Source organism: Apium graveolens, chromosome 11 (genome assembly GCF_009905375.1).
Source record: "Apium graveolens cultivar Ventura chromosome 11, ASM990537v1, whole genome shotgun sequence".
Classification (NCBI taxonomy): domain Eukaryota; kingdom Viridiplantae; phylum Streptophyta; class Magnoliopsida; order Apiales; family Apiaceae; genus Apium; species Apium graveolens.
The window spans coordinates 188,185,123-188,194,718 of record NC_133657.1 but is presented as its reverse complement, the minus strand read 5'-3'; positions in this window follow the sequence as shown (position 1 = coordinate 188,194,718).

Sequence of the window (9,596 nt, the reverse complement as noted above, 5' to 3'; positions counted from 1 at the left end):
TATTATTTTTAAACCATCACTAAATAAAGATCATTTCTTGGGATTTGCATGGTTGAAAAATTGCCAAAATCAAAATTTTAAAACTTAATAAAGAACTGAAATAAAATTATACGAAAACCGATAAAAAATTCTTTCGGGGATCACTATTCTTTTTATTTTTTCCTAAGTCCAATTTGATCATTTGTTTTTCAACTATTTAAGAGTACCTTTAAATCTTGAAATAAATAGATGGTTGTTTGATCTGAAATAAAAAAATATTTATGTTTTCTTGATTTAAACGAAAAATAAATAGGTATCATAAAAAATATTTAATTCAAAATTCATAACTTTCTTTTCACTTATTTTAGTTACATAACATTTTTTAAATCATCCCTTAATTAGATATTATCTTGTGAGATTCGCGTGTGCAGTAAATTTGTTAAAATATAATTTATAGAACTCATCATACAATCAAAATAAAATTACGCAAAACCCGACTAATTAAAATGTGAGAGGAAATATTGCTCTAAAATAATTCCCCAACGAACGCTGGTCAGTACAGCGGAATGAAAATGGTTAAGAATTTTTTTTAATATAACGTATTTGGTCTAGATTTTAGGTGTGCTATCTTATTGCTCTAAAATAAATTTATCTAAATTATCTCTAAATTAAAGTTAATTTCGTGAGATTCGTGCGAGCTGTAAATTAGTCAAAATCTAGTTTTTAGAATTTAATATAGAGCGAAAATAGAATTAAACGAAACTCGATATTTTTTAATATAAAATATATGAATATGTTAAACAGGGTCGGCCCTATCCATTTCGAGGCCCGAAATGAAAGTAAAAAGAGACCTCTCAAAACTAATAAATTCATACTGATCTATTATGCTAAGTATTTATTATATTTTAATTAAATATTTTGTGGACTTTTAATTGTAAATTGTTTTACAATGAAAATAAAAAAAATCATCTCTGATAAGTATTTAATATATCATTAGTGTATATATTAAATTAGTATTTGCAATAAATGTTATAATTTTTTTATCATAACTTAATTGATTCAGCTATTGAACAAGTAAATATATATATTTTTAGAAAAGCTAACATATTGAGAGAAAGCCTAACGACACTTACAACTCCTGAAAGAAACCACTGAACAGACTAAAAGCGACTGAAATTTAACTGAAGAACTGATACTCTGACCCACTAATAAACTGGGACCTTGAAACCTGGAAGCTAGATAACTAGAGACATTATAAAAAAGATCAGCTCTTTCTATCACTCGTCAAGTTGAACCACATCATCTAGAGCTATAACTGGCCTGGATGAGCTTCCTACTTCGAAGGAGCAAGTCATTTCAGAGTTAACATCCTGAGAGAGCTGCCAGACCGGAAAGATTTCCTGAACTTCAGAGAGACCAGAGCCCTTCGCATCAAATTCTCCAATAAGATCAGTATACATTTTACCTTTACCTTTGCCATCCACTTTTGCAACATCCAGAGAGGGAGGGGGGAAGCGGAGCATCCCTAATTACTATGCCAGTACTAGCAGAAACCCTAGATACTACTGTAGTAGCTTGAGAGATTGCAAGAGGAGCCTGTTCTAAAGCTAGGTTACCTTCTTGGAGCTCTACACCCTGATGGATGTTATCATTAAAACCATGCATATTATTATAAAAGCCAAATGCCATTGAAAGGAGAGTATCAAACAAGTTTTCTGAGATCTGCATCATGTTTTGTGTTGTCGGAGTAGCTGGGAATGCTGGGTTGAGAACTTCACCAAAGCCGAAATTTGGAAGCACTTCAAAAGCAGGAAGATGTGGACCAAGCCCATTTTCAAGATCTAGAACCTCAGCAAACCGATTAAAAGGATATGGGCATCAACCAAACTCTCACAATGATTAAAACCATAGTCTGCAAGAAACATGGGAGCTCTGTTACGAGTTGAGAATATGGTTGAGATACGACATGTCCTTGGTTGAAAACCATCCTCAAAAACCCTTTTTCGCTCTGAGTGCAGCACACTAATTTGCTGGGTTGCTTCTGTTAGACCTTAAGCCTCCAGAACCTCTTCGTTATTATTATTCAGGATGGTGAAAGCTTGGATGTTGTCCGTTTCTATGATAGTATGAGAATGACCACGAAAGACTGATTCCTTCATTGCAAGATGAATGGCCCATACCGAGACTGAAGACCTTCCATACCTCTCAAGGGACCCATAATACCCCATTCATATCCACCCAGGTAATCACGAGCCACTAGACCAATATTGTTGAGGTTGTTTCTGTGATTCGCAACTTCATCCACAATACCATGCATATTAATCTTAATCACTCCCCTCTCTGGAGGAAACCAAATGTTTTTAAAAGCCATTTTGGAGAAGGGAAGGAGAAGTTGAAACTGAGTAATGAGAGAAATGGGAGAATGAATATAATGTGGTGAAATAGAGAATACCAAGGACCTAATGATGATCAGCCGCCTAAACTCTGGGCATGTTTTTTGATAGAAGATAAGCCAGAGAAAGTTTGTTAGATGCTTACTTGAAAAAAGTAAAAAGGTGACACCTGTTTTTAGCCAAAACCCAGATGGCCAATCCTGAATAACCTTTGTCTCCCCATTTAACAGCATCATAACCAACAACTAATGATTAAAGGATTATGCGCTCCTTTTTCAGCAAGATAATCTGCCGCATTATTATATTTTCTAGGAATGTAAATGAGATTTTATTTCAAATCCGAAGCTAAACCAGATTGTATCTTTTATTTTATGTTATCAATAGCAGCTAGAGAGTCTGAACAGATACAAGTCTGATGTCCTGTGAAGATCAAATTCTGTAAGAATTCAATGATGAAATCAAGAGCTTTAACCTCAGCTTCTATAGGGTTAGAAGCCATCACTGGCCCTGAGAAACATAATTTTTTTTTGAGGGTATTATTCAAAATTACTCCCCCAATACCAGCTTTGACCCTCACCTGACCAAAAGCTTTAAAAGAGCTATCTACTAAGCAAATGAATTCTGATTTCATGCAGAGCTTTTCCAAAAAACTCCTTTTGCTTTGGAATTCACTAGCAATGATACAACTTTTAGGGGCTAGATTCTATGCATTAGCAAAATTTGGACTAACCAAGACATTTTCCTCAAGCCACTTGAATGATTTGTGATTAATAATGATCAAAAGAGAACTCTTTATAATTCTAATTTCTTTCAAAAACCCACTGATTTCGAGCCAACCAAATAGACCACAATATTGCAGAAATAGTTACTTTCCAAGGTATGGAAATTGCACCCTTTAGACAAAGTAAAATATATCTAGCAAAGAGTTAAAGTTTTGTATCTCAGACAAAATATCTATTTCCCACAAACTTTTGAGATGTTCCCAACTCCAAATTTCCAACTCCCACTGAAAGAATAAGTGCTCCATTGACACTTGATGGTTGCCACACCATCCACATAAATTAGAATAGAAATTTCCATGCATTCTATTGAACAAGAATCCATTTAATGGGAGAATTCCATGAAACAATTTCCATAGGAAGACATGAATCTTGGGAGGAACCAAAGTGTCCCAGACTCTCCTCCATCTCAAGCCTTGGCCATTGTCTTGATAAAAAAGAGCCAAATAACAGTCTTTTACAGAAAAGCAGCTATGGGATAAATTCCATTTTAGCAAGTCTGAACCATCTTTAAGAGAAACTGAGGAAATTATTAAGTGCAACTGACTCACACAATCTTCACCCCAAGCTCTTAACTGCCTACTTCATCCTTGAACTGAGTGATCTATATTCGAATGTCACCAACTTAGGAATTGCTTCACACTGCTATACTGCCTCTCTGAGATACTATACAGTCTGGGGAAAACATGCATTAGTGGTTTGTCACCAATCCAAAAATCTTCTCAAAAGTGTGCTAACTGGCCATCTTTAACTTCCCATTTATCACCTGACCAGAGTTCTAAAATTTTACTTTCTCTATTACCCACTTCCTGAATAGCTTTAACAATTGAAGATGATGCATTTGTACATGATAAATGCTAGAAGTTAAGAAGTTTAGTTCCCCCATATTTTCCCCGTAGGAATCTATTCCAGAAGGCATTGCGATCCTGTAAACTTCTCCACCACCATTTGAACAGCAGCACTGAATTTTTCTGGTGTAATGAGGATATGCCAAGTCCACCTAGATGCTTGGGTTTGCAGAGGTTAGACGAGTTTATTAAGTGCATCTTGCGCTTAACTGACCCATCTTGCTATAATGGCCCCAAAAAAGTATTTCCTGATAATATCCAACTTGTTAACAACTAGTTTTGGAAGCTTGAACAAACTTAACCAGTAAACAGGAATGCTATCCAGAGCAGCTTATAGAAGAACTAAACATCCAGTAGAATTAGTAGCGTGGCTTTTCCAGGTAGCTAATTTCTTTTTCATTTTATCCACTAATGGATCCTAGAATTTTATAGATGTGGCTGATGCCGAAATATTAGCACCCAGGTAAACAAAATCACCGATTCCAATTTCACAATTCAGGATTTGAGCCCACAACTCCAACAATTGAGGTTGTTCGTGAAAACCATACAATTTACTTTTACCAAAATTTATTCTAAGACCTGTCATGACTTGAAATAGAAGCAAGATACATTTAACTCCTTTTACAGAGTTCGTATCATTGTTAACAAATATCATAGTATCATCTGTGTACTGCAAATGAGAGACCGAGAAGTCATTACTAACCTTTAAGGCTTGAAAAAGTCCAAGAGACTTGCTGGATATATTTCATGTTTAGTTTTCAGATCTTAACTAACAGATCAGGACTTACTGGAAGTCAGGACTTAAGGATATCAGGACTTAGATTATCAGAAGATAATATCAGAAGATGGATATCAGAACTTAAGTACTGGAGGACTAACAGTTAAGGAAGGAAGCTGATTTACAGGAAAGAAGATCGAGACTAATACAAGAAGAAGATATGCATGGAAAGAGTTAGCGGACTAGAAAAATTATATAAGATATCTGGTTGATATATTTTAGGAGACAGAATTATATTTCATATCAATTAGAAGTTATCTTGTAACTGTGTGTCTATATAAACACAAACATAGGTTTACTCAATAAGAGTAACGATCATCGAGAAGATCATACAATTATAACCTAGCAGCTCTCATGATATTTGTTCATCACTGAGAGAGAACAGTTCCATTGTAATAGAGTTTATTATATCGAATACATCTATTTTCTGTTACTTGTGCTTTAAATCAATTTGATTGTATTCTACACTGTATTTAACCCCCTTATACAGTGTTGTATGACCTAACAAGTGGTATCAGAGCCATCTGTTAACACACATACAGTAAAGATCCAAAACAATCATATCTGAAGAAGCAGAAAATCCAACCAAGCCCGCCAAAACTGAAGAAACTCCAAAGACTCGAACCCATAGTCGATATGAGACTATCAGGGTTCCCATGCTGAGACCTTCTGAGTATCCCATATGGAAAGTGAAGATGGCTATGTTTCTGGAAGTTATAGATCCAGAATACCTTGACAGAATTTATGAAGGACCGCATAAGCCAACCAAGCTCTCTGTTGTAGTTACAGATCAGCCAGCAAAGACCATACCAAAGGAGAAAAGTGAATACACAGCTGAAGATATCTCATCTATTGACAAGGATGCAAAGGTAAGGCATTTGCTGTATAGTGTCATTGATAATGTCATGTCAAATAGGGTAATTCAATGCAAGACTGCAAAGGAGATATGGGATGCTTTGGAGACAAGGTGTCAGGGAACTGATGCAATCAAGAAAAACGGGATGACTATACTCACTCAAGAGTATGAACACATCGACTCAAAAAGTGATGAGTCATTAACTGACTTATATGATAGGTTTGTCAAACTCTTAAATGATCTGTCACTGGTGGACAAGAAATATAACATTGAAGATTCAAATCTAAAATTCCTTTTAGCTCTTCCTGAAAGTTGGGATTTGAAAGCTACTATTATAAGAGATAACTATGCTCTTGATGAAACTACTCTTGATGAAATTTATGAAATGCTCAAGACTTATGCTCTTGATGAAACTACTCTTGATGAAATTTATGAAATGCTCAAGACTTATGAACTTGAGATGGATCAAAGTGGCTGTCTCAAAGAAAGGAAAAGGAAAAGCTCTCATCATAAAGTCTGATTCAGAATCATCAAGTTCTGATGATGATAATTCAGAAACTGAAAGTCTACCTGAAGTAGATGTTGATGAAGAGATGATAAAGCTCTGTGCTCTTACGGTGAAGGGTATCACAAAGATAGACTACAGGAAATTCAGAAGGGGAAAGAAGTTTTCCAGGAAAGGTAGAAGTTCTGATAAGAAGGGCTTCAGAAAATCTGAAGGCAAAGGAGGAAAGTCTGGCAGAGGAGATTACTCAAATGTCAAATTCTACAATTGTGGTGAGAAATGCCACATATCTCCTGACTGCAAGAAAGGAAAGAGTGACAAAGGCAAGGCTCTTGTCACAAAAAAGAAAAGCTGGACAGACACTTCGGATTCTGAAGATGAGGAGAACTATGCCTTGATGGGAAATGCTGATAGCAGTTCTGATGCTGCTGAGTTAAAGGTACCTCAAACAACTTATGCCTTTCATACTGATGATATTACTGAGTTGAGATTATATCTTAAAACCGTGTTTATTAATTACAGAGATCAAACTTTAACATGTGAAATATTAACTTCTGAAAATCTTACTTTTAAAAAGAGGAATGATTATTTAGAAAAAGAGTTAGTTATGTTCCATCAAACTCAGAAAGAAAGAGATCATGCCTTTTATGTTAGAGATGAATTGCTGAAAATGAATAAATCTCTAAAAACTGAGTTAGAAAAGGAGAGAGAGATTATCATGACTTGGACTAACTCTGGCAGAACAACTCAGAATATACTAAGTAGTGGGAACTGGAATTAGGGCTCAGGTTATGGAGATGAGAAAGGTGAAAAAGGAACTAAACGAGTTTAGCCAATTATTGTTAAACAGACTACTAAGCCAAAGATAAATCCTGTTAAATTTGTAGCTAAAACTGTAAAGTTTGATTCTGAAAAGATGAAAGATATTGAGACAGAAGTGATAGCAGAGTCAACTTCTGACAAATTAAAACAGGATAAACCAACTGAAGTCAATATAGGCTTAATGACAAAGAAGCAGCTTAAACATAAGCTGAAAGAGATTAACAGTGTAAACAAGGTAAAGGTAACTAGGAAAAATAGGAATGGAAAGGAAGGTGTGAATAAAAGCAACAATTATATGCCTGTTCTTAATGCTCCTAGAAAGAAATGCTATAACTATGGAAACACTAACCATCTGGCTTCTTTTTGCAGGAAGAATAAGAATATAAACTCCTTACCTTCTAAGTCAGGAGTTAAGAGTCAGTCTGTTAGGTTTAAGTCACAAAATCCTTGTTTTCATTGTGGTAGTATATGGCATTCCATTTATACTTGTAAGGAATATCATAGTTTGTACTATGATTATTATTAGATAAAACCTTCTTTGAAGAAAGTTGCTTTAATTCCTTCTAGTATAAAGTATGATGCAAAGTCTGATACTGTTAATACTGATAAGAAAAATATAGCATAAACTCTGATGCTAAATCCGCTGCCAATGTTAACAAACTTAAAAAGGCCAAAGGATCCAAACAAGTTTGGGTCCTTAAAACTTACCATTATTGGTCTTTGTGATTGCAGGGCAACCGGAAGAACATCCTAGTTCTGGATAGTGGATGTTCAGGACATATGACTGGAAATAAAGCCCTGCTATCATCTTTTGTGGAGAAAGCTGGCCCAGAAGTTTCTTATGGAGATGGCAACATTGGAAAAACTCTGGGATATGGCAAGATCAATCTTGGGAATGTCATTATTGAAAAAGTAGCTCCTGTCTCAGTACTTAAACATAATCTGTTGAGTATAAGTCAAATCTGTGACAGAGGTTATCATGTGGATTTCTTTGAAGAACACTGTGAAGTTATAAATAATTCAACAGGCAAAGTGGTTCTGAAAGGATACAGGCATGGTAACATTTATGAAGCCAGACTTTCAACAAGTACTGATGGTTCTGCAATCTGTCTGTTGAGTAGAGCATCAATTGAAGAAAGCTGGAATTGGCACAAGAAACTCTCTCATTTAAATTTCAATAATATAAATGAGCTTGTAAAGAAAGATCTTGTGAGAGGACTGCCAAAAATAGTATTTGCTCCTGATGGCCCTCGTGATTCATGTCAGAAGGCAAAATAAAGAAAATCTTCTTTCAAGAGCAAAACTGAGTCATCAATTCTTGAGCTTTATCACCTACTGCATGTTGATCTATTTGGTCCAGTCAATGTCATGTATATTATAAAGAAAAAATATGCTATGGTTATAGTGGATGAGTTCACAAGATACACTTGGGTGTATTTCTTGCACAAGAAGACTGAAATAACATCTACTCTAAGTGATAATGTCAAACAGCTGGATAAATTGATCAGAGATTCTGTTAAAATAATAAGGAGTGATAATGGCACTGAGTTCAAGAATTCAATCATGAAAGAGTTCTGCAAAGATCATGGAATCAAACAAGAATTTTCTATTCCTGGAACTCCGCAGCAAAATGGAGTTTTAGAAAGAAAGAACAGGACTCTCATTGAAGCTGCACGAACAATGCTTGATGAAGCAAATCTACCATCCTATTTTTGGGCTGAAGTTGTGCAGACTGCTAGTTTTACACAAAATGCTACACTTATAAACAAGTATGGAAAAACACCATCTGAGATGGTGAAGAAAAAGAAGCCAAATCTGAAATACTTTCATGTATTTGGTTGCAAGTGTTTTGTTCTTAAGACTCATCCTGAACAGCTGTCAAAATTTGATCTAAAAGCTAATGAAGGAATTTTTGTTGGATATCCACTCTCCACAAAAGCCTTCAGAGTCTACAATTTAAGAACAATAGTTGTCATGGAATCTATTAATGTCTCTTTTTATGATAAGAAGATTACTGGACTTGAAGATTTCGATGATCATGATTAGCTGAGATTTGGGAATGAAGATTTAAATTCTGATTCTGGAAATTCTGATGACTTAAATCCTGATCCTGTAAGTTCTGATAGATTAAGTTCTGATATCGTTGAAACTGTGGTAATAACTCCAACGGAAAATGCACCTGTCCAGGGGGAGCAAGCTGAAGAACCTACCACATCTCAAGACTCTCGAGAAGCATCAGAACCTGTCACTGGCTCTTCAAGTTCTGATTCATCTAGTTCTGATAAATATAGAAGCTTTGATTCTTCAACTCCTGAAAAATCAAATTCAAATTCTGAAGTCTCAGAGAGAATAACTACAAGGGGAGCATCAGAAAATGCTGATGGAGACAGCATGGATCATGGGGGAGGATCCAGTTCTAGAGATCAACTTCCATCTGCAAGGAAGTAGACTAAAGCACATACATTTGATTTAATCATTGAAGATCCTGAAGCAGGTGTCAAAACTAGAACTACAACTTCAAATGAATGTCTCTATCATTCTTTTCTCTCTCAGACTGAACCAAAGAAAGTGGAAGAAGCTCTTCAAGATGCTGATTGGGTGCAAGCAATGCAGGAATAGTTAAATGAATTTGAAAG